Genomic DNA, 26043 nt, shown 5'->3' with positions numbered 1-26043 from the left:
ATAACTATTTTGCCCTCTGGTTCCATGATATCAAGGCACTTTTCCATCACTAAGTCCTGTAATATTGAGTCCAAGCTTTTTTTTTCTCTTCAATGTTTTCAGGAAGACAAATAATTTTTAGGTTATCTTTCCTTGATATATTCTCGAGGTCAGTGCTTTTGCTGATGAGGTATTTTACACTTTTTTCTATTTTTGAAAAATTTTTTTGGTTTTGTTTAACAGATTCTTTTTTGTCTCATGAACTCATTGGTTTTCACAGGCTCCATTCTTTTTTAGGGAAGAATTTTCTTCATTTACCTTTTGCAGCTCCTTTTCCAATTGGTCAATTCTATTTTTGTAAGAGTTTTCCATCCGACCAATTGAGGTTTTGCAAGAATTAATTTCTTTTTGCATTTGTCCAATTGTATTTTCCTAGGATTTGTTTTCTTGTTGCAAGGTGTTCATCTTCTCTTGGGTTTCTTTCCCCAAATTTTACATGTTTTCCAATTTATTTTTAAATGCCTTCCTGATTTCTTCAAGGAAGTCTTTCTGTGCTGGAGACCAAATCATATTCTCCTCAGAGGTTCTATGTCTCTCTGAGTTAGGGTCTTTTCCTTCTAGGAATTTTTCTACGGACCCCTGTGTCACTGGCCTTTCTTCATTTTCCTAAGATCTTGTGTTGGGGAGGGGTTGGTTCACAGAGGTTTGGTGCTGGGATCCCTAGAGGCTTTGCTCACTGAGTTTAGTAACTCTATGTGGGCTGGCCAGTAGGGGGTGCTAGAGGCTAGAACTTCCCCTCCAGCCCTTTCGTTAAGTCCCAAACCATCAGTCCCATGGCTTTGCCTCCACTCTCTGGTTGTTTCTCAGAGCAAACGCCTCTGGGGATGATCTTAGGCTAGTCTGGCTCTCACCCTGCCCCCCATTGGCTGTCTGTGTTCTGCACTTGGCACACCGGTGATCCTCAAGGACAAACCTTGAGGTAGGTATTGTTCTCCTAGCTTCTCTTTCTGGATTTTGTCGATTGGATTTCGATTAAGATACATATGAAGGAAGATCAGGAGACCTTAGTACAGGGCCTGGCATCTTGGCCAGAAGTCTTGGCCTATTTTTTTTTTTATTTAGGTTTTTGCAAGGCAATGGGATTAAGTGGCTTTCCTAAGGCCACACAGCTAGGGAATTCTTAAATGTCTGAGGTTGGATTTGAACTCCAGGGCTGGTGCTCTATCCACTGTGCCACCTAGCCGCAACTTGACCTATTAATTTTTGAATGTGTTATAGTGAAAATTCCTTTGTGTATTGTTGGACTACAAGGCTGCTGAGGAGCCCCTCCAAATCTCTAATTCTACAATCCTTTTGTTGAATAGATGGAGTGTGAAATGTTGAATACATTATTAGAAAAGGTCACTATTTTGCTCAATTATTTTACTCTGTAACAAGAGTAGACTCACTGGGGGGTGGAAGGAAGGGATGATATATATTCAAAAACAAAGGTCAATAGTACCTTTTTTTAAAAAAGAAATTACTTCATTTGATTTGTTATGACAGTAAGATCATAGATTTGTAAAGACCTTTTAAATATTGCTTAATGTCTTCCTACCAAAAATATTGGTGTAATTAATATTATTGTTCTTTCTGGCAATAGCTAACCATCAAATTCAGATGTACCTTCAACAATTTCTAGTCAAAGGCAAAGGTGAAAAAGAACACATGTCTACCTAAAAAAGGAATATTTTAATGATCTTATTTCCCAAAAGGAAGATAAGCCTCTCATTTTCTTACCAGATGTGTTAAGTTGTTGAGACAAATACTAAAAAAGAGGACTGTCCAGTTACTATTCTCTGTGACACCATTTAAAACTGGTCTATAATAAGACTTTTCTTGATATCTAATCTTTTGGTGACATTTTGATTTAATAAAGAATTAATGGGGGCAGCTACATTGCACAGTGAATAGAACTCTGGCCCTGGAATCAGGGGGACCTGAGTTCAAATGTGGTCTCAGACACTTAACAATTATCTAACTGTGTGACCTTGGGCAAGTCATTTTGCCAAAAAAATCATTAATACTCTCTAGAATTTATATCAAGGCTCTACCATTTGTTTATTGATTCAAAACTTATTATAAATTAATAAACATCCCCCAATTTTTAACCATTTTTATTTGAAGTTTTGAATTCTAAATTCTATCTTTTACTCCCTTTCTCTCCTCCCCATCCTGTCCTTGAGATGATAAGCAGTTATAAGTTATACATGTGAAATTATGTAAGATATTAGTCATTTTATACCAAAAAATTCAAAATAAAAAAATGAAAGAAAGTGAAAAATATCATGCTTCAGTCTGTATTGTTAGTGTATATGATGTCCTCCTGGTATTGTTCATTTCACTATACATCATTTTATGTAAGTCTTTCCAGGTTCTTCTGAAATTATCCTACTTGACATTTCTTATAGCACAATAACATTCCATTACAATCATATACCATAGCTTGTCTAACCATTCCCCATTTGATGAGCATTCCTTTGATTTCCAATTTTTGGCCACCACAAAAAGAGGTTCTATAAACATTTTTTGTACAAACAGATACTTTCCTCCTTTTTTGGATTTCTATTCTAGATTCTAAGAATGGTTGGATAAGTTCATAACTCCACAAACAGTGCATTAATGTCCCAGGTTTCCCTCATTCCTCCAACATCAAACATTTCCCTTTCAGTACCTCAGAGTTGTTTTAATTCACATTTCTCTGATCAATAGTGATTTAGAGAATTTTTTTTCAAATGACTATAGTTTTGATTTCTTTGTCTGAAAATTGCTTGTTCGTACCTTTTATCCATTTATCAATTGGAGAATGAACTGAATTTTTATAAATTTGACTCAGGTCTTTATATGTTTAAAAAAATGAGACCTTTATCAGAGATCCTTGTTGTAAATTCTCCACTCTTTCCCCAGTTTTCGGCTTTCCTTATAATTTTGGGTGCATTGCTTTTGTTTGCACAAAAACTTTAAATTTTACATAATCATTAGTATCTTGTTTTACATTTTATAATGCTCTCTCCTTTGGTTTTAAATTCTTCCCTTATCCATAAATCTGACAGATAAATTATTTCATGCTTCCTAATTTATTATTGTATCACCTTTAAGTGTAAATCATATATCCATTTTGACCTTGATATTTCCTCTGAGACGTTGGTCTATACCTAGCTTTTGCCATATTGTTTTCAAGTTTTCCCAGCAATTTTTATTAAATAATGAGTTTTTATTTCAAAAACTTGTATCTTCGCATTTATCATATATTAGATTACTAATGATCATTTACTATCATGCAATCTGCATCTAATCTATTCCACTTATTCACCACTCTATTTCTTAGCCAGTTCCAGATTGTATTGATAATTACTATTTTATAATGCAGTTTGAGATTTGGTATGGCTAGATCATCTTTTCCCACCCTTTTTCATTGATTCAATATCCTTGAGTTTTTATTTTTCCAGATGAATTTATTCTTTTCTAGTTCAATAAAATAATCTTTTGATAGTTTGATTACTGTGGCACTCAATAAATAGATTAAGATAGGTAGAATGCCATTTTTATTATGTTGGCTCATGAGCAATTTATATTTTTCAAATTGTTTAGACCTGACTTTATTTGTGTGAGAAGGACTTTATAGTTAAGTTCATATAGTTCCTGGTTTGTCTTGGAAGGTAGAGTCCCAAGTATTTTATATTGTCTGCAGTTATTTTAAATGGAATTTCTCTTTCTATATCTTGCTGCTGGACTTTGTTGGTAATATATAGAAAAGCTAATGATTTTGTAGGTTTATTTTATATACTACAACTTTGCTAAAGATGTTAATCATTTCAAATAGTTTTTTAGCTGATTCTCTAGAATTTTCTAGGTATCACGTCACATTAGCTGCAAAGAATGATAATTTCTAATTCTTTTAATTTCTTTTTCTTCTTATTTTACTAAATAATTCTAGTACAATATTAAATAATATAGTTGATAATGGGCACCCTTACTTCATCTTCTGATTGTATTGGGAAGCCTTCTAATTTATTCCCAATCAGATAATGCTGGCCAATGGTATTAGATAAACGTTACTTATCATTTTAAGGTAACTATACTTATTTTTATTCTGTTTTTTTTTTTTTAGGAATGGGTGATATATTTTGTCAAAGACCTTTTCCACATCTATTGAAATAATCATGATTTCAATTAGTATTGTTATTGATGTGATCTGTTATGCTGACAGTTTTCCTGATATTGGACATATTTGATCCTTGTGATGTCTTATAATGTTTTTGCCAGTATTTGACTTAAAACTTTTGTATCATTATTCATCATGGAAGTTGGTCTATAATTTTTTTTCTATCTTGACTCTTTCTGATACTAGTATCAGCATCATTTTTTTTTTGTAAAAGGAACTTGGTAGAATTCCTTCTTTGCCTATTTTTTCCAAATAGTTAAAACAGTATTAGAATTAATTATTCTTTAAATGTTTTATTGAATTAATTTATGAATTGAGCTGGACCTAGGGATTTTTTCTTATGAAATTCATTGATGGCTATTCAATTTCTCTTTCTAAGATTGATTTATTTAAATATTTTATTTCTTATCTTAATCTGGGTATACAAACAGCTTTGACTTGTTTTGAACTATTTTCTTTGACAAAAAGGGACAGGATATTATGGGGATAAATAGAAGAATTCAGGTTGCTCCAAATACAAAATATTTTGTGAAAGACATTGATGGCTGCCTATTAGAATGTATTCAAAAGTAAAAACTAAAGAACTAATTGTGCGATTTAATCAAAGGTTAAAAAAAAAGAAACAGTAATAGAGTTGGTAGTCTCACTAGCTTCCTGGCAGCTCACTAAATCACCAGAATACAAAAAACCTTATTTTATGTTTGAATGGGAGCCTAAGAGAATGAATAAAATGTTCTGGGAGATTTTACTATCTTCAGTTAGGCCCTTTCTCTACACCAGATAATGAACTATTCAAGAAAGCAGAGGAGAAAGACATTAAATATTTTTATCAATCATTTGAATGAAAACATAGATGGTATGTTTACAGATGACATTGAGGTGAGAGGGATTGTTAACTTGTGAGATGATAGAATCAGACTCCCAAAATGGCTGGTTAGAATTCTAACAGGTTAGAATTATAGGGCTGAATATAATAAAATGAAATTTTATAGGAATACATATAAAACTTTATACTTGGGTTCAAAGACTTAGTTGTTCAAGTACAGGATAAGTGAGGCATGGCTAAATATTTGGTCTTGGGAAAAAGATCTGCACTGAATGAAAGATCACAAATTCAGTGGAAATTATCAGGATGACAAAAAAAACTATCTTCTTTGTATATTCCCAGAATCACAAAAATCTCAAAAATCTCATAGCCTATCTTGTCCATTGTGAATTCATACAAAAATCTCCTCTGTTGCACAGCTGACAAATCTGGCTTTTACTTGATGACTTCTATTCAGGAGAAACTGATACAGTATATTACACTTTTGAATAGTTCTAATTATTTGTCTTTTCCTTAGTCCCCAAACTGCCATCCAGTAACTCCCAATTCTGCCCTCTTGAGACACATTGGTTTAATTCCTCTTCCATAAGGACTCTTCAAAGAATCTAATTTCTCTTCCACAAAGTAACCCTTTGAAAACTAAAAGACAAAGTATTTTTCTTTCCAATCCCAGTTCTCATTCTTCTCTTCTCTAGACCAAATACATTCAATTCCTCTGAGTTCTCACAGAAGAGAAGACTTAATCTGCTTAATCGTGCTATTGTTCTTCCTCTGAAGACTCTTTAATATTTGTCATCCTTTCAAAAATGATATATTCAGGTTTGTTTCAGAATACTCTAGCTCTAACCTGACCAGAAGAGAGAGCAACAGTATACTCACTTCCTTAATTCTGGATACTGGGTCTCTTCTGATTTAGCTCAAGATTGTGTAAACATTTTTGGCCACCATAAGATGATTCATAGTGACCTTGTAGTCCATTACAACCCCTAGCTAGACTAGCTAGACTTAATGCAATCCTGAACTCATAAAATTTTTGGGGTTTTTTGCCTCCATTAAATTTCTTTCTTTTCTTTTTTTTTTTTGCAAGGCAAATGGGGTTAAGTGGCTTGCCCAAGGCCACACAGCTAGGTAATTATTAAATGTCTGAGATCGGATTTGAACCCAGGTACTCCTGACTCCAAGGCCGGTGCTTTATCCACTATGCCACCTAGCCGCTCCTAACACTCCATTAAATGTCAGTTAGTTGGGAGGAGCCAAGATGGCCACAAGAAAGGATCGAGTCTTAGGTGCTCTCTGATAAAACTTTTAAACTAGGGACTCTAACTAAACTTTTGAGAGACAGAACCCACAAAGGGACCCAGAGAGGTAGTTCTCCTACTCAAGGTAACCTGGAAAAGAGCAGAAAGGCTCTGCTTCCCAGGGTTGGAGGGGGGTCCAGAGGGGTGGCCTGCCAGAGTGAAAGAACTTCAGCCTCCCGGAGGCAGCCCCAGGGCGCTGGGAGCCCCAGCTCACAGCAGCGGGGGAGTCTCCTGAGCTACACCCCGGGGAGCACCGGGCACCAAGTGGGGGAACAGTGGGGGACCTCTGCCAGAGCAACCTCTGCCCAGCCCTTAGGGCACACAGCTAGCAGTATTGTCTTTAAGCAGCCCAGATCCAGGAACAGAAGCAGGCAGAGTCGGTAAGCAGGAACCTCCAGGGCATGAGCCCATTGAGTTGAGGGAGGGGAGAGAAGAGAGATTGCAGAGCTCTGCTCCTGGAACAGGACTCTGGGGCTCTGAAAACATTCAGATACTGATCACAGTCTAGTCCCCCACACAGAACAGCAGTGGCCCCCTCCACCTCAGGCCTGTGGCAGATGGGAGTGCATATGGTTATTCACAGACCTGGAGGGAGGACAGAGCCTCACACACTGAGACCCTTGTGGGAGTGCCCCAAAAGCTCAGGAAGCACCCTCAAAACAGGCTTAGGCTGGGAAAATGAGCAAGCAGAGAAAAAAGAGGAACACCATTGAGAAATACATTATCTATGATCCCAAGAAGGATCAATATACTCAGTCTGAAGATGAGAAAACACAAGCTCCTGCATCTAAAGACTCCCAGAAAAACAGAAATTGGGCTCAGGCTATGACAGAGCTTAAAAAAGACTTTGAAAATCAAATGAGGGAGTTAGAAGAAAAACCTGGGAAAAGAAATGAGAGAAATGCAGGAAAAACATGGAAATGAAGTCAGCAGCCTAGTCAAGGAAATCCAAAAAAAAAAATGCTGAAGAAAATAGCATGCTAAAAACCAGCTTAAGTCAAATGTATAAAACAGTTCAAAAAGTTATTGAGGAGAAGAATGCTTTAAAAAGCAAAATTGGCCAAATGGAAAAAAGAGATAAGAAAACTCTCTGAGGACAACAAGTCCTTCAGACAAAGAATAGAATTCAGGGAGATTGATGAATTTACCAGACATCAAGAATAAATACTTCAAAACCAAAAAAAATGAAAAATTAGAAGAAAATGTGAAAGATCTTATTGAAAAAACAACTGATATGGAAAACAGACTTAGGATAATTTAAAAATTATTGGAATACCTGAAAGTCATGATCAGGAAAAGAGCCTTGACATCATTTTCAAAGAATTACTACAGGAAAATTGTCTTGATATTCTAGAAGCAGAGGGCAAAATAGAAATGGAGAAAATCCACTTATCCCCCCGAGAAAGAGATCCCAAAAAACCAACCCCTAGGAATATTATAGCCAAGTTCCAGAACTCCCAAGTCAAAGAGAAAATATTACAAACAGCCAGAAGGACACAGTTCAAATATTGTGGAGCTGGAGTCAGGATCACACAGGACTTAGCAGCAACTACATTGGAAGCTTGTAGGGCTTGGAATACAATATACCAGAAGGCAAAAGAGCTTAGAATGCAGCCAAGAATGAACTACCCAGCAAGGCTGATTGTCCTCTTCCAGAGAAAACAATGGACTTTCAATGAATCAGGGGAATTTCAAATGTTTCTTTTGGAATGGCCAGAGCTGAACAGAAGATTTGATCTTCAGATACAGGACTCAGGTGAAGCATGGAGATTGGAGGAGAGGGGGAAAATTTGAGGGACTTAATGATGATGAACTGCATGTATTCCTGCATAGAAAAATGACACTGATAATACTTATATGAACCTTCTCAGCTAATAGAGCAGGTAGAGGGAGCTTTTATAGTTGAAGCACAGGAGAAAGCTGAATTTGAAGATAAAATATGGTATAAAAATGGAGTCAATAGAAAAAAAGGGAAATGTAATGGAAGGAAAAAGGAGGGGGCGGGGAATAGGCCAAGATATTTTATAAAATAAGATTTTTCTTTATTACCATGAGCTATTGCAATGATATGGAAGGAGAGAGGCAAGGGGGAATGAGGGAACCTTTGCTCTCATTAGAGGTGGCTAAGAGAGGAAACAGCATATTTACTTAATGGGGTATAGACATTTGGAGTAAGAAGGAGGGGGGAGCAGGGGGAAGGGGTGGGGATGTGAATAAAGGAGGAGAGAATGGACCATAGGGGGAGAGTGGTCAGATATAACACATTTTCTTTTTTACTCCTTGCAAGGGGCTGGGATTGGAAGACCTGTCCAGGACCATAGGGCCAGGTGGATTCTGGGCCTAAGGGGTGGTATGGGGGCTCAGGGCTTCTTGGCCCCAGGACCAGGGATCTGTCTGCTGTGCCACTCAGCTACCCTACAGCAGAGTCAGAGTGAAAGGAGAGCGAAAATATAGTACATGGTAGTGGAGAAATATGAAAGGAGGGAGTTGCGATCAGCAATAGCAACATTGGAAAACTATGGAAGTAACTTTTGTGATGGACTTACCATAAAGAATGTGATCCACCCATGACAGAGTTGTTGGTGTTGGAACAAAGACTGAAGCACATTTTTTATTATTATTATTTGGGGGAGGGTGCAGGGCAAATGGGGCTAGGTGGCCTGCCTGGGGCCACATAGCAGGGTGATCTTTGGTTGTCTGAGGCTGGATTTGGACCTGGGTGCTCCTGGCTCAAGGGCCAATGCTCTGTCCGCCACCCAGCCACCCCTACTATTATTACTATTTTATTTTATTTTGGGTTTTTTTTCCCCTTCTTTTTGGTTTTTGCAGGGCAGTGGGGATCAGGTGGCTTGTGTGTCACACAGTTGGGTGATTGTTGGGTCTATAGGGCTGGATGTGGGCTCCGGTGTTCGTGGCTCCAGGGCTGGTGCTTCATCCATTGCGCCACCTGGCCATACCTACAATTATTACTATTTTTTTATTTTAATTTTTTTTCTATCCCCTTTATTGCTCAAGCAAGTCTATATTCTTGGGGGGTGGGGGTATTTTGTTTACTCTTAAACAAGAATATTTTACTAATGTAAATAAAATGTGTACAAAATGAGAATAAAAAAATTTAAATATAAAAGAATATGGAAAAATAAAAAAGAAAAAAAGAAAAAAATTTCAGTTAGTCAATTCTATACCACCAAATTTTTGAATTTTAATTTTTGAAATTTGACTCTGTCATTCAACTTGTTTCTTTGTGTCACCTGCAAATTTACTAAGCATGCCATCTCTACCTTTATTCAAGTAATTAATAAAAATATTAAATAACACAAAATCCCTAGAGTAGTAAATGTCTGTTGCAGGTTGTGAACTTAGGTCTTCCTGATTCTAAGTCCAATTTTCTCTCCACTATTCCACCTGACTTTCTACCTTTCCATTTTGTCCTCAAGAATTGTAAGAGAGATCCACAAACACAACAGTATTTATGGTAGCAATTTTTTTGTGGGAGAAAAGAATTGAAAGTAAAGTAGATGCCTTTGATTGGATAATAACTAAACAAATTGTGGCACATGAATATAATGGAATATTACTGTACTGTAAGAAAAAAAACAAATATGATGAATATAAAGAAGCATGGAAAAATTCACATGATCTGATAAAGAGATAAGTAAGCAGAATCAAGAAAACTATATATATTCAATGACTAAAACAATGTAAATGGAAAGAACAATTACAAAAGAAACAAGTTAATATTACAAAATTACAAAAATGCACATGATTCCAAAAAAAATGAGATGAGATATGGAAAGACACCCCATTTACTCTTTTGTAGAGAGGAAAGGTTCATAGATGAGGAACATTTATATGTTTTCAGAATTTTTTTTTTTTAGATTTTTGCAAGGCAAATGGGGTTAAGTGGTTTGCCCAAGGCCACACAGCTAGGTAATTATTAAGTGTCTGAGACTGGATTTGAACCTGGGTACTCCTGACTCCAAGGCCGGTGCTTTATCCACTACGCCACCTAACCGCCCCTATTTTCAGAATTTTTCAATAAAATGTTTGGTTTTATAACTTTTTCCATTTATTTTTCTTTAAAAAATTATTTATTTTATGAGATTGCTCTATGGAAGGAGAAGGGGAAGGAAACTGAGAAAGATTTTAATAAAATTTTATTTAAAGGAGAATTATAAAATATTTTTAAATGTTTTGCTAAAATGTAATTAAGCTATATCTATTGCGTTATTTAAAATTCCATGCCAAAAAGGAACTGAGGGCAATCTGTCACTTAAAATTTTTTAAAAGTTCTTTATTTGGGGCAGCTAGATGGAGTGGATAGAGCACCGGCCCTGGAGTCAGGAGGACCTGAGTTCAAATCCAGCCTCAGTCACTTAATTACCTAGTTGTATGACCTTGGGTAAGTCATTTAACCCCATCGCCTTGTTATAAAAGAAAAAAGTGCTTTAATGAAAAAAATACTTTTGATATAAAATTTTGGATATAATAAACATCAATATGAAAATTACCTCATGAAAGTACCTTATATAAAAGCAACTAGGCAAAATAACTTATAACAGTGGTCATAGATGATACTATATATATCAATTTACATTTTCATAGTTCATTATTTCTAATAGAAAGGAAAGATATACGCTTTAACTTTAAGCATTTTAAAATAACTTTCATAGTATGGTCTCTTTTTATTATTAATTAGGTGCTTTCTTGTTATCTCCTTACTAACTCCTTTTTAACCAATTTTTGTTCCAAAGATCATTTTAGGAGAAAAGAAAAATATGAAAAAAAGTGAACACCTTTGTCATCTGTGAACATTGTTTCATTCCTCCTTTGATCATTCTCTTTTCTTGAATATACTTAAAATTCCCCATTTTGGTGAATCTAGCATTCCTTTTCAATCTCAGTTCATTCTGACCCCTACCATTTCCGACATTATTTTTACAGGGCCATGCCAAGCTTTTGTCTTCATCCTTCATTACCAGTCTTTGCTGCCATCTTCTATATATAGACCTGATGAAAGAACTGTAACTACTTTATCCATAGTGATGTTGATGAGGGTATTAAGTGATACTGAAGATAGCTGAAGTTGATGACCGGCTGGGCCATAGAGCAGCAACTGCAGGGGAGATCTGATGAAATCAGTAGAAGACAGAGGATATTTTTGCAGTGCAGAGACATGAATTACTCCTTCATTGTGTGTCCTGGTTGCAGGTATTCCCCATGCATGGATACTCCCTAAGATAGTTTCTATCATCATCTACTCTTCCCATTGAGTGTGTATATGTTGGTTGAAGAGTACTTTCAAGATTTATGGTAGGGGATTGTTCTGTTCTTTATTTACACTGCTTTTTAATTATAATGCCTTTGTTGTTAATTATTTATTTTCTAGTGTATCAGTTAAAAAAAGTAAAACATATCATTGAGAGTTTATAAATTATGATGTAGGGAGAATTCTTACTTACAAAATACCTAGAACATGGGATAGAAAACTGAATGGCAAGTCCAGAGTGAGGTGGACCTGTAAATTGGAAAGGAACTTACTAAAGTTAATTTAGTCCCATGTCTTCATTTTACAGATGATCGAATTAAAGGTCAAAGAGATGAAATTACTGGCTAAATTCATATAACTAATAAATTGAAGAACTGGTGCTCATATACAGGTCATTGAACTCCAAATCCAGTCTTTTTCTACTCTGTCACATTGCCTCAAATATTTAATTGTATTTGCTGCCTTGCATTATTGTTTAACTACTTCATGTGTCTGCATCTTATTTCCCTGAATTGGTTCTATTTATCTAGAGGAGAAACTAGAACTCAACCATGCCTCATTTTCTTTTCTTTTCTTTTCTTTTCTTTTCTTTTCTTTTCTTTTCTTTTCTTTTCTTTTCTTTTCTTTTCTTTTCTTTTCTTTTCTTTCCTTTCCTTTCCTTTCCTTTCCTTTCCTTTTCTTTCTTTTCTTTCTTTCTTTCTTTCTTTCTTTCTTTCTTTCTTTCTTTCTTACTTTCTTTCTCTTCCTTCCTTCCTTCCTTCCTTCCTTCCTTCCTTCCTTCCTTCCTTCTTTCCTTCCTTTTTAAAAAAAACAGATGATATTGGCAATATAACACATTTATGAACCTTGCTTCTGCAAAGGGATGGGTGATGATCTATCTATTCATTGTAATTTTCCAATTCGATTTTATTTATTTTTGTTCTTTTCATTTGAATTATTGCAATCCTCCTTTAGGGTAACTAGATGGTGCAGAAGATAGAGCACCAGACTCATCTTCCTAACTTCAAATTTGGCCTCAGAAATAGCTTTGAGACCCTGGGCAAATCACTTACCTTACCTCAGTCCCTCATCTTCAAAATAAACTAGAGAAGAAAAATGGAAACCACTCTGGTATCTCAGCTAAGAAAACCCCAGACATAGCTGGAAAAAACTATTTTGTATATTTTTTTTCTCTTGGCTCTACTCACTTCATTCTTCAAGATTATACACACACACACACACACACACACACACACACACACATATGTATATACATATATATGAATTCACTCAAATATGTTTAAATAAATTTGTCTAATGGTGCTACGTTCATGGTAGCTTACTTAATGAATGTTTATTAAATATATAAACTCAAGTGCTATACTTTACTGATGGGGGAGATGGTGTATAATTGTTACTGATAGATTGAGATTTCCCTTCACTTTCCCAGAACTTCTACAACTCCAGAGCTTTGTCATTTTGGCTTTCATTCTATTAAATTCATCCTAACTATGCCTTGGAACTATTTTGAGAGGACTACTCTCTTCAGAGGCATGGGTGTCCAGAAAATAGAGCATGGTATCTCTTTGTCACAACATTCTATCTGAAGTGTTACATTCTGGGCTCCACATTTTAGCAAGAACACCAAAAGACTTGAGTATATTCCAGGATTATGAAAGTCCTTGAGATCAAGTCATATGAAATTCAGTGGCAGCCATCACCAGTAGTCCTGACTTTTGTCTTGTCATTGGACTCAGATGACTCCAGAAGAGAGAGTACAACACTGTGTCACTTAAATACAATTCACTTGCAAGTCAAAGCATCACCCTCTTGATGTTATTGGTCCTCTTCAAGAATGAAGGATGATCAATAATCTGGGAATTGGTCTAAGAAATTGGAGCTGTTTAGCCTGAAGAAGTGAATTATTATGGGATAGGGGAAGAAACATGATACATATCTCCATGAATTTGAAGGATTATCATATGGAAGAAAGATTGATTTGTCCTACTTCGACTCAGAGGAGTCAGCAATTAGAAGAAAGGATAGAAGAAAGGAAAAAAAAAAGGAAATTTTATAGAGGCAGAGTTTGTCTTCATATTAGGGAAAACTTCCAGACACTTTAGAGATATTCAAATTTGGAAGGAACTGCTTTAGAATGAAGTGAGTCTTCCCTCAATTTTGTAAATGGCTTCAATCTTGTTAGAAAAGTCTTAGATTTATTTCTATAGTAGTACTCATGAGTTGAAGTAGATGGTATTCAAAGTCCCTTCTACTACTGAGAATCTTGATAATGACTTGCTGAAGGAAAATGTGGGGTGCTTATTTCTCTGGCCCCATAAAGATAAGGGAATTGATAATGTGTGCGTGTGTGTGTGTGTGTGTGTGTGTGTGTGTATGTTTTTGTATACTCTGTATTTTATACTTTTCTCTGCCTTTCTTCTGGAAGGTGGGGAAAGGTTTATTTCTTGGTGCCAGAAATTCTAGAGTAGGGGTTCTTCATTTAAGGGTCCTTGAACTTGTTTTAAAAACTGTTTTAATACCTTCATTTTAATGTAATTGGTTTCCTTTGTAATTATATATATTTTATACATTTATATATTTTACATTTTATATATGATTACATACATATATACACATGCACATATATGAATATTCACACACATACATATATATGAAACAACTTTTTCTTGGAAGAAGTATCCATAGACTTCATCAGTTTGCCAAAGGGATTCTTGGTTAAAAAAAAGGGATTATTCAAATTACAGGAGCTCAATCTGAAATCTTTTTCTTAAAATAGATTTCAAAAAATGGAAATATTTGAGTATAAAAAACAGATTTCAAAAAACAATCTTAAAACAAATTACAAAGAATACAAAGGAGGTATGGGATAGTGAGTGAGTGAGTTGATGATGTTTGTTCTTCATTCTTGATGAAGTCTGCAACATCAGGGAGGTGATGACAAGCACATGGATTAGATTTGAGTGAGGGGTTGCTGTGTTAAGTCAGCAGCCTCTTTTTTTTTTTTGCCAGAACTATCTGCGTCCAGTGGCCAGATATGAATCAGGATGACTGGAGATAGTCCTGGATGTGAGGCAATTAGGGTTAAGTGACTTGCCTGAGGTCACACAGTAAGTATCAAGGGTCTAAAGTTGGATTCGAACTCCTGTCCTCTTGATTCCAACTGCACCATCTAGCTGCCCACTATAGAATAGAGAATAGAGAGCTGCTATTCATCCAGGAAGACTGGGATTCAAGTACTTTACCTCTTTGTTCTCTTGGAAATTCTCTAAGACTAGAATTTGCAGAGAAGATATTGTCCTGCTTTGGTAAAGGGAGTTTCCTTACATTGGAGTTGCATATAGTAATGAAATCACAGACTCATTTCTTGTCTTTATGAAAAGCCTTGCAATAAATTTGACCAATAACCCAGCCCTATTACAGTTGCAAAATAATAATTATTATGTCTCTCCAAATGCTATCATAAAAGTTAGTTAGTTGCTCACTTGCTAATAAATGTAACTCTGTATACAAGCTTGATTATGTACTAGAAACTTACTATTATTTTATTGGGCCATAAAACTGCTCAGAAAGATACTTCCTTTCACCAAGAGATCAGAGAAAGAAACATTGAACTACCTTCCCCTACTCATTCTCAGAACCCATTAGCTACTTACTAAATCGACTATGAGCATTGGCTTTAAAGATATATAACCATATTGAGAAGAATTTTTCATCCTTGAAAGAATGAGGCAATGTGATGAAAATCTGTGGTATAAGTGTGGCTCCTGGGCATATCAATTTGGTCCTCATAACTACAGCATGCGAAGGGTGCATTTGAGCACAAGATTGCCACTTTGTATAGAGAGTGTTCTCAATATGTCCTTTGAGAAATTCATTAACACTTTGACAGGGACATTGCTTAGAGAGGTCATTCAAGATGCATTATCTTTGATACACATTTGTTAATGATGTGGTCACATTGTATTCTCTGCTTCAAAATGCAAACCTGCAAACAATTCAGGCTTCTTCCCTGAAAAAGCTCTGTTCCTCAGCATTTTACCCAGTTTTCTAGATTGCTACCTGTGCTTTAAGAGAGTCACAGAGCAAATCAGACCTTAAAGTTACTTCATAGTGATTCTTAATTTAAATAAACATCAATAAGTATACAGGAATATTTGCAAAGGGGATTGTGTTCTTGGCTCTGGCCAAAACTGTTTTGTTTTTTTCAAAAGTAGTGAAGGCCCATAGTTTTAAACCAATCTGCTTGGAAATTGTTCTTTTATTCTTCCCATGAGAATGGAATTCAATATCATTGCCATTTTTTTTGTGGACCATCTCAAACCTTTTCAACTTCCTGAAATAAAGAAGAATTTTTATATCTGTCTCTTAAGGATGGGGGACAGAAAGGAGGTCCAGTGTATAGTATGTAGTGGCCCGGAATCATCTTTCTGAGATCAAATCTGAACTTTTGGCCTCAGTTTCCTCACCTGAAAAATGAGCTGGAGAAAGAAATGACAAACTACTCTAGTATCTCTATCAAGAAAAAAACCCCAAATGGGATCCCAGAATATCAGATATGAAACCATTTAATAACAACAAGTTAGAGAAGCGAGACATGATGAAATGACTAGAAGGCCATACTTAGAATCAAATGCTTGCATAAAGGACAGAAAGTCTTGGATTCAGGAGTCAAGAAGACATGAATTCAATTCCTTCCTCTGATATACTCTGACACAGTAACATTCTGTGTTACCATATGGTAATCTCATCATCTCTCAGGATCCTAGACAGTTCTTGAAAACTATAAATTATATGCTAATCTGTATTGGGACCCATAAAATGATAGATCTGGGAATTCTACTTCTAACCCCTCAAAAAAAAAGAGAAATGACAAATACATTTTTCTCTAAGATTGACTGTTTTCTTGATAGATTCTCCTTCCCCTCTATTCTCACAATTGTTAGAGAATGGAATTTTTAGGTATGAAATATATATGATTTAATATAAATCTAAAAATAAGTACATTAAGAGAAATACTTAAAATTAAGTAAATGCACCTCTATGTACAGAAATTCGTTGTGTATCAACAAAACATCCCCTTTTTTTTGCAAGGGGTGTATACCACTGAGTTTCCCTTGTATGTATATTGTCAATAATTGTGAAAATGATGAGTTGACAAAATTTACAATATAATCATGTTTGGAATTCTAGCTAATATTGATCAGTATTTGCTTTTTTGTTAGCTAAAGAACAATATAAAATCAATTTTTAAAAATCTTAATTTTTATTCTGGATTTATTTTATAAAGAAATAACACAAGGATGATATATCCATGGAAATAGCATTTGCATGATCTTTGATTCACTGCTATTTTTTCTCAACTTGGCTTTGATAGTATTTGACATATAATCAATAATTAAGAGACTACAAAAAAATGATACTTTTGGTTAAAAACAAATGTAAATGAAGTAAAGAACTCCGATAGATTTCTATTGATTTTAGTTTATGAATTACACATTTTCTCCTTTCACATTCAAGGATAGTCTTGAATATGCTTTATAATCATTTTGCTGTTTAAGACCGTTTTCCACAAGTAATTCTATAAGTTAGGAAATTTACAATTTAAAAATCAAGAAATCTCTTTGTATTAACTTTCCAAGCTGTAGTTATAATTGCTTTGGGGCTGCCCACAGTTACATTACTTAATGTAATATAATTAGCAGTGGCTTAATAAGTATTATCATGAGATACTGATTCACATATCATTTAAATGTAAATCATTTCTCAATCTTTATTCCTTTACCTATTCTGTTTCTGAATTCAGTAGATCATTTTCTTCTTTTGTGTTTTTGTTTATTTACTGATATACCTAAACCTTTAAAAGTACAATGACAACTATGGAGATAGATTGTTTTTCTTCATTTACTTTTTTAAAAATCGAAATTAGTGTCATTAAAAATAAACACAATGTCCAAGCTAGTATTTCATTATTAATTGTCCAACAATTAACATGGCTATTGAAAAAATCCTTGTAAAATTAATTTCTCCCATTAGATTGCAAAAAGCTGCAAATGTTGAGAAATGCATTCATTTTACCTGTTTTTAATTTACTGGACTTAGGTACATTATTTGGTGCATGTCCTTACAACAAAAACTAAGTAAGGTTTATATTATCTAAGATGCTGAAAAATTTAAATTAACACAGGGGTAATAAAAGGCACAGATAAAAGGGGCAACCAATTTTCTCTAATTGATTTGCATTCATAAATTGAACACTGCAAGTAGGAAAGATTAATATGAACTTCAAGTCAAATAAGTAGTTTTAGAATTGTCCAAAGTATTTGGCTGCAAGTAATTATAATAGCCACAGCAAAATAAATGAAATTTGGCCCATATGTCTGAAGAACGCTATTTAATTCTTGCTATTTATTTCAATAGTGAAAATGTGCATGCCTGGGGATTTAAAAAAAATTTGAACTACATCTGAAAAAAGTAGGCAGTGAAACTAAAATAAATTAGGCAATGTCACTAAAATAATTTTTAATAAACTGTACCTATTGCATTGCTTACTTAACTTTTTCTCCCCCCTCCCTCCAATCCCTGTCTTTCTCACTCTTCCTCTCCATGTTGAAGTATAACATTTGGAAATGCATTTTCTTGGCTAATCTCAAATCTTTTTTCTCTTAGCACTGTTCTATTAGATTTTCAAGGAAATATGTATCTGTGGGTATATGGTGAGCATACTTCATTGTAGACAGATGCTAATGTTTTCCTTGTCGATGGATGTGAGAGAAATAGGAGGGGATAGATGGGCTAGAAGTGAATGTATGGATGTGTGTAGGGGTATCACTGGTAAGTATGGGTGGACTGGTAAAAATTTTTATATGGGCAGGTGAAATAAAACACACACACACACACACACACACACACACACACACACACACACACATACCACACACACAGAGAAATATTCTGAACCTATTTTTGGCCTCTCCTGCAATTGCTCTTTGTGCCCTGATTGCTTGTCAGTATTTCCTGAGTGTGACTAGCAGCCTCTGAATGGAGCCCTATTATTTATCCTTTATTAAGTGCCCATAGAATGCTGAGGGCTGTGTCTGACACAGAGAACGAGCCCTTCCCCCAAGGATAGAAGTGTTTTAAATTAATTCTGAATAAATTCTCCTGGGCATCAACACAAAAATAGATCCCAGAGTTTTCCTAATAGCTGGGTTTGAGAAGAAAGTGATGAAAATCGCCACAACATTATTCGAATCAAATTTCCCTTCTGACTTCCTGGGCTCTAGCTTCAGAAAGTCATACTTCTCTGACCAACTCACTAGTGAGCCAAACATCCACACAAAGGCTGTTGAAGACAATAGCTGTCTTTCAAATGATTAAGTTGCTTCCATCTACTTGACAGGGCTCACTTGGAAGCTTTTTGACATCCCAAACTTTGCTTTTTCTCTTCTTAATACCCCTAAACTCTATTCCCTCCTATCCTGCCGTACCACATCCAGCTCTCACACTTAATTGAGAAAACTGAGGCCAGACCAAAGAATTTTAGGATTATAATTTTAGATGTAGAAAGGAACTCTGAGACCAATAATTCTATTCCCTTCCCTTTTATCTACCACCCACCCCCTCCTTCCACCTCCAGCATTAATGAATGAGGAAATTGAGAATAAGAGAGCTATGCTATGCTAAGTGACTTTAAAGAGATCATTTGATTTTTCTAACAACTTGGGGAGGTAGGTGCTATCATTATCTCTATTTTATAATTGAGGAAACTGAGGCAGAAGTGATTTACTCAGAGCCACATGATTACTAAGTATTTAAGTCTGAATTTGAACTTAGGTCTTCCAGACTCTAAATCTAATATTTTATCTACCAAACCCAAAAATCTATTTCTCAGAAGGGAACTCATCCTTGATTCTCAGCAGGGAACTCATTCAACTTCATCCTACTCCTTTCTGCTGCTCCAAACTTGTTAGCCTCGTTTTCCTTTCTCTTTTGGTTCCTTCATGTCTCTGGGGCAGCCGTATTCCTATTTTCAGAGACTAACACTTTTACTCCTACAACCTGATTTCATCCCATCCTCCTCTAGGATCTTGTTTCAGAACTCTCCAAACCTCTATAGCTCATCAACTTAAACTTATTCCTCTGCACTGATTAGCTTTTTCCCACTGATCCCTAAATATCTTTCTACCCTTTACTACAATTTTTTTGATGGTGTTTGCTTCTAATCCTTTTGCTTTCCCATAATCCATTTCTTCAAATTCTTGAATTTCTCTGTCCCCCATTCTCTTCTTTTGGATTCTATGAAAACCATAGTTTTCTTTCTCTAATCACTTTGCTGAAGCCTTATTCTTTCTTTTTCCTTGTGTGGTACCCAAAGACAACGTAATCAATTCCCTTCACCTCTCATATCCAATCATTTACAAAGTCATGTGAATTATATTTCTAAAAGATATCTTCCATCTGTACTACCCCCCCCCACATGATTCCTGTCTGGACCATTAAAATCACCCCATAATAGACCTTGGCTCTTCTCTCTCCCCATTCTTCACTACATCTTTCGCATTATTACTAGACTAATGTTCCTTATGCACAGTAATGGTCACATTTGTTGCTCAAAACTTTTTGATGGCTTATGATTGCCTACTGAGTGAAGTTAAACCCCTTAGATGAGCATTCAAAGGCTCTACTGATTGGTTCCATACCCTTTTTACTTTTTCTTCCTTCTGTGATTTATGCACAAATGCTCTAGACAAACTGAACTATTTTCCACCTTTTCTACATGACCTGTAATTTTCTTCTATGTCTGGAAAGCCTTCCCTTCTTTACTCTTTAGACTTTCTACCCATGGTTTAAAACCCTAATAAAATGCTACCTTTTCTAGGAAGTTATCTCTCAGCCTCCTCTTACTCTCATCCCAGTTAAAGATCTTACTTTGTTGGATATTGTATAACACTTTGCTTTCTTCCCATTTATGTGCTTATGGTATATTGTATTTTATAGTATTTATATTTATAGGCATGTGTATGAACATGTAGTGTGTCTGTAATAGCTTCTTTCTGGAAAATGAGCTCTATGAGATGTTATCTAGGAAAATATCCTATATATGTTATAAACTTAATAAATGTGCATTAAAATTTATGTCCATAGATTGTTGCTTTTTAGTTTAAATATAGGACTTTTAAATTAATCTTATTTAAAATCATCTTATTAGATTCAAGTAAGTCATCACTCCAACTTATTGTAATATTTTTGTATCTCAATTTTCTTTTATCCAGCATGTTAATTATTTGCACATTTAATAAACATTCCATCTACACCTACATTGATATAAACTGGTGTGGAAAACAATCAGCTTGCTGGTTGTATAAGGCCCAAGAAATCATTTGGTCTGCTGTTGTCAAGGCAACTGGAAATAATACTCAAAATTCAATAAATATAGGAGTTTTTTTAAGGGGTGAATTAATTAAATGTGTGACCAAATATAGCAGGTTAATTTTTAAATTGTTAATTTTGTGTGGCCCTCGAATGGTGTTATAAATATCCAACTGACCCTTGGCAGAAAAAAGGTTCTCCACTCCTGATATAAACCAAGAAGCCCAATTTGCTGCACAAAGTAGATACTTAATGAACATTTACTTAATACAATCAGTTGCTAGAAGGAGTTCATAGATGAATACTATCAAACCAGTATTAATTTGACCACTTTGAATTTCATATATTTTCTGGGGAGGTAGTTCACAAGAAAAATCCAAAAAGCAAGAGGAAGGAGAAATGAATTTACAAAGTGAATAACCAATCACTAATTAAAAGAGAGTCAACTACATCTAACTTTTCTGTCTATTCATTAATAGAGCCTGAGAGAAATACCAATGACTTCACCAACTCTGGAGTAATTTCCACCAAACTTTATGTGGAGACCAGAGCACCAGATGGGCTCAATCAGTCATCTTCCCATCCTATTCTTATTGCCACTTTAGATTATGTCATCTTTGAAGAAAGCTATGTAAACAAAATAAATCCTTTTAAATAATTATTTTCCTGACAAAGCCTATGGTTCTTTATTTAGAATCCTTTGATTATTGAGAAAACAAAAAAATCCTGCTCTTAGGGAAAAAAAATATTGTTCATGAAATGCATGTCTCCTAAAATAAATAATATTGTTATTGCAATGTGGAGTGGTTTTTTTTTTAAATGAAACAAGGACAAAACAAATCAGAATACTTCTTTTCTGGGTGAGGGGAATAAGAGGAACTTCTATATAGACCCTTCCACATTACTCACTTTGTAGCACATTAACCTTCTTTCCTTCCATTTAGTCCTCTGTATCACACAGGATGTCTATGGTTTACTTGGGTTTATGTTCTGAAGTCCTTGGGCAGAAACTGTACCATGCTATATACTACACTGAGTATTGAATTGGGGCTTACCCCATCAATCATTTCTCTGTCTTTAATTCTTAGAAAAAATAGTCTTTATTGGATGGTGAACATAGCTTACAAACTACCTAGAATGAGTCCAAAAAATAGTCTGACTTTATTGTCTAAAAGTTGGAGAACTTATTGTAGTAGCTTCTGGGCATTCCTTCATATATGGGTCCCCAGGAAAGGTTTCCCCATGTTTGGGTACAGAGAATTTAAGGGATGCAATGGAGTCAGTGCTTGTCTAAAACTTGTTCAATATGTCAAGAAGGACATATTAACTCAAAGTAAAAGATATTTAAACAAATAGCACAAGAAAACAAAGGAAAGAACGACCTTTTCCCCGGGTACATAAGTTTTCCTATAGGTTGTCATTCTGTGACCAATGGGAGAGGTTACATATGCAAGGAACACATATAGAGGGCATGCATAACCAGAAAACATGTATGAAGGATTACCCATGAGGAAGAAACAATAGGGAGATTATGATAAGGGATGCATGAATGGAGGACTCACAGATAGGAATATGTCTGGTCAGGACCCCCCAATTTCCAAGTCAACTTAAAATCTCCAATATCTCATACAATACTTAAATGTATGTTTCCTAAAATATATAGAGACTTTATTCTCATGTCAGTGTGTTTGTGTTTAAAGCAACAATAACAAAAAACAAAAAAACAAATTCTAAATTCTTTTCTGGATCAGGGGAGTCAGAGTAACTTCTTCATAGATACCCCTTACATTTATCCAGATTGTGGCATGTTGACTTTACTTCCTTGCTTCTGTGCTCCTCTCCACAAATTGGATGCCTATGGTTAACTTGGGGTTTATCTTCTCACGTCCAGACATTCTAAAGTTCATACCATTCTTTCCTACTCTCTTATATTTTGTCTCTACTCTCTTCTGGGCATATTATTTCTTCTGAGTGAATGACTTCAGATGGTTATTATGTCTTTGCCATTGGTGGGTCCATTGGTCTTGTAGTTGCTGAGTTGTTCTCTGCTATTAACCTGCCAGACCTAAGAGACCTACCTTCTTCAGGGTTAGTTGCTGCTCTCTACTGCCATCTGCTGGGTTTCACAAATAAAGACTATGAGACATTAAACCCAGTCAGGCAGGTGATCAAATTCCCCAGGATTTGAAAATTCCTTTTTTTCTTTTAAACTTCTGGTCCATTGCTGATTGAAATTCTGGGCCTCTCAAATCCATTCTATCAACTATTTCAGAAAATTTCACAGGGAACTGAAAAATAGTAAGTATTTAAATAAAACAGTCTTTACTAAAATAAAGCAATTGAAGAGAAATTCATTATTCCTGGTGAGGCTGTGCCAATACAACTATATAATAAAAAATGATGCTGCTAAAATTAATTTATATGTTGAGTGCTATACTGACCAAATCACAAAAGGACTACATTATAGAATTAGGAAAAAATTCATTTGGAGGAAGAAAAAAATCAAGAATCTCAAGGAAAATATACTAAAAATATGAGATTGAAAAAGATAAAATATTATCAGTTCACAAATTATATAACAAAGCAGTAGTCATTAAAGCAATCTGGTATTGGTTTTAAAAAAGTACATCAGTGGAATATAATACAGCAGTATGATCTAGGAGAAATGGAACACAGTAGCCTGGTGTTTGATGAATCTAAGAATGCAAATTAATAAGACAAAGAATTTCTATTCAAGAGAAACTATGGGGAAAACTGGAAGGCAATTTGACAGAAAATAGCATCATGTGAAGTGATAAATTCTACCCAGAAATAAATGTAAAATGGACTTAAACAGATTAGGTAGCTAGGTGTGTAATGAGCAGGACATTAGACCTGGAGTCAGAAAGATATATAGAAATTTGACCTGACTCAAAACTGATCCCAGACCTTGGTTAGGTCACTTAGCTGATGTTTGCCTCAGTTTCTTCATCTGTAAAATGGGGATAATAATAACACTACACTTCCTTTGGTGGTTGTGGAAATCAAATGAGGCAATAATTGGAAAATGCTTAGGACAATGCCTAGCACATAGTAAGCACAATATTAATATTAGTTATTATTATTAAACATTGAAGATTAATTCATAAAAATAGAACACTGAATTTTGTGTAACCAAGGGTAGAGGTCTTAAATAATTTACAGAAAAAATAAAAAAGATAATTTCTGTAGCATAAAATTAAAAGGCTTTTGCATGAATTAATAAATTTAGAAAAAGAAAAGTTGTAGAGTTGAAAATAACCTTTGTATCTAGCACAACTGATAAAAATCTAATTTCCAATAAATATAAAAAATTGTCACAGATATTTGAAGAGCTTTTTCCAAGAGTTAAGGGATCAAAGGATAGAGATAAATGCTTTTCAAACAAATGCTTATGGAAAAATGCTTCTAAAACACTAATAATTAGAGAAGTAAAAATCAAAACAACTCTGAGATTTTACCTCACATTAATCAAATTAGTAAAGATGAGAAATGATGTAAAGAGTCAATGCTCTAGAGGCTTTGGGAAGTCTGACACAAAAAAGTAATATTAGTAGAGTTGTGAATTGGTTCAAAATAATTTGAAATTATTTAAGAAAAATGACTATTCATAACTTTTTTTTGCAAGGCAGTGGGGTTAAGTGACTTGCCCAAGGCCACACAGCTAGGCAATTATTAAGTGTCTGAGGCTGGATTTGAACTCAGGTACTCCTGACTCCAGGACCAGTGCTCTATCCACTGCGCCACCTAGCCGCCCCTATTCATAACTTTTGACCCTGCAATTCCATAGCACATCATATATGCCAAGAAAGAAAAAAGTAAAACTGAAAGTGTCATATATACAAAAAAGTCCATATTAGCAACACATATGGCAGCAAAAAACCTAGACACAAAGTGGGGTGGCCATTGATTGGAGAGGTAGTGAACAAATTGTGGTTTTTGAAGTATGTTTTCATACCATAATTTGAGAAATTCAGAGGAACATGGGAAGTCTTGTGTAAAGTGATATAGAATGAAGTAAGCAGAAACAGAATAATATACATATATGGAAAGAGGGGGCTCCCACATGTATAGAGAGATTCACTCGTGGCAAAAGTCTGTCCTTTGTGTGTATATTTGTATCAAAGGGAGGCAGAATAGAAATCTCTAATCTCTTCTTTCCCACTCCTTCTCCAGAAGAAGCAAGTGGTTGAGGGTGATGCATTGTTTTCTTCAGAGAGAGGGTATGGCAAGTTACAAATACATCTATCTGTTCCTTAAATATTGTTCAAATATTGTGATTGCTTTGTCATTTGGGGTGGGGTCATTTGGGGTAGGGAACCTCAAGCTCTGTATTTTAGATTTGATGCCTCCCCACCTACCACCAATTTCACAGTGATGTTGGTGTTTGTCCTTAGTTCTTGAAGAACACCACAACATCAGTGAGGTGATGGCACGACATTGGATTTGAGTGAGGGAGTATTGTGGTAAGTCACCAGTCTTACTTTCTTCTCTGGAGCCATCTGGGTCCAGTGGCCAGATATGAATCAGGGCAACTGGAGTGACTCTGGATATGAGACAATCAGGGTTAAGTGACTTGCCCAAGATCACATAGCTAATAACCATCAACAGTCTGAGGCTAAGTAGCCTCTAGAATAGCAAGCTTGGAATAGAGACACTCTTGTCATGTCTTCTCAAAGACTTTTTCTTCAGCCTCCTGATAGATCTCTTCTATCTTCTTCTTTCTCAAAGCTGGAAGCCAGAGGTACCTGACATGAAGGGGAAGCTTGAAGTCTCCAAAGGGGACTGGTGCTTGAAGAATACCTAAGGGAGTAACCTAAGCAAAGACTGGAGTTCTCTGGCCTCTCACCCACTCTGTCATATTTTTTCACATAGGGCAGGGCATTCATCTCCACCAAAAAGGAGGATCCATACCACTGGGCTTGGGAAAGGTATTACTTAACAAATGACTTCAATAATACAAATTAAAAAGAAACCACATAAAGTTAACTAAATTCAGAATAAATTAAATGAGCAATATTAAACTTAGATTCTGAATGTGGCAGATATAGATGGGCACAGATATTGTATTTATCAGTGT

General features: G+C 35.2%; 1 long non-coding RNA gene across 2 annotated transcripts in view; it reads left to right on the top strand.

The window, feature by feature from the left end:
• Positions 1-26043, top strand: part of LOC141506689 (uncharacterized) — a 145281-nt gene that overhangs the window by 75752 nt on the left and 43486 nt on the right. Inside the window, exon 3 of one of the 2 annotated variants that reach the window (XR_012473961.1) lies at positions 11252-11620. The exons of the other annotated variant lie outside the window; for it this stretch is intronic. This is a non-coding gene — a long non-coding RNA (uncharacterized LOC141506689). The remainder of the gene's footprint in view (positions 1-11251; positions 11621-26043) is intronic. 2 annotated transcript variants of the gene reach the window in all.

The sequence above is a fragment of the Macrotis lagotis genome, chromosome 1 (genome assembly GCF_037893015.1).
Source record: "Macrotis lagotis isolate mMagLag1 chromosome 1, bilby.v1.9.chrom.fasta, whole genome shotgun sequence".
Taxonomy (NCBI): Eukaryota; Metazoa; Chordata; class Mammalia; order Peramelemorphia; family Peramelidae; genus Macrotis; species Macrotis lagotis.
The sequence above is the reverse complement of the archived record's forward strand: the minus strand, read 5'-3'. Positions and strand labels throughout refer to the sequence as shown.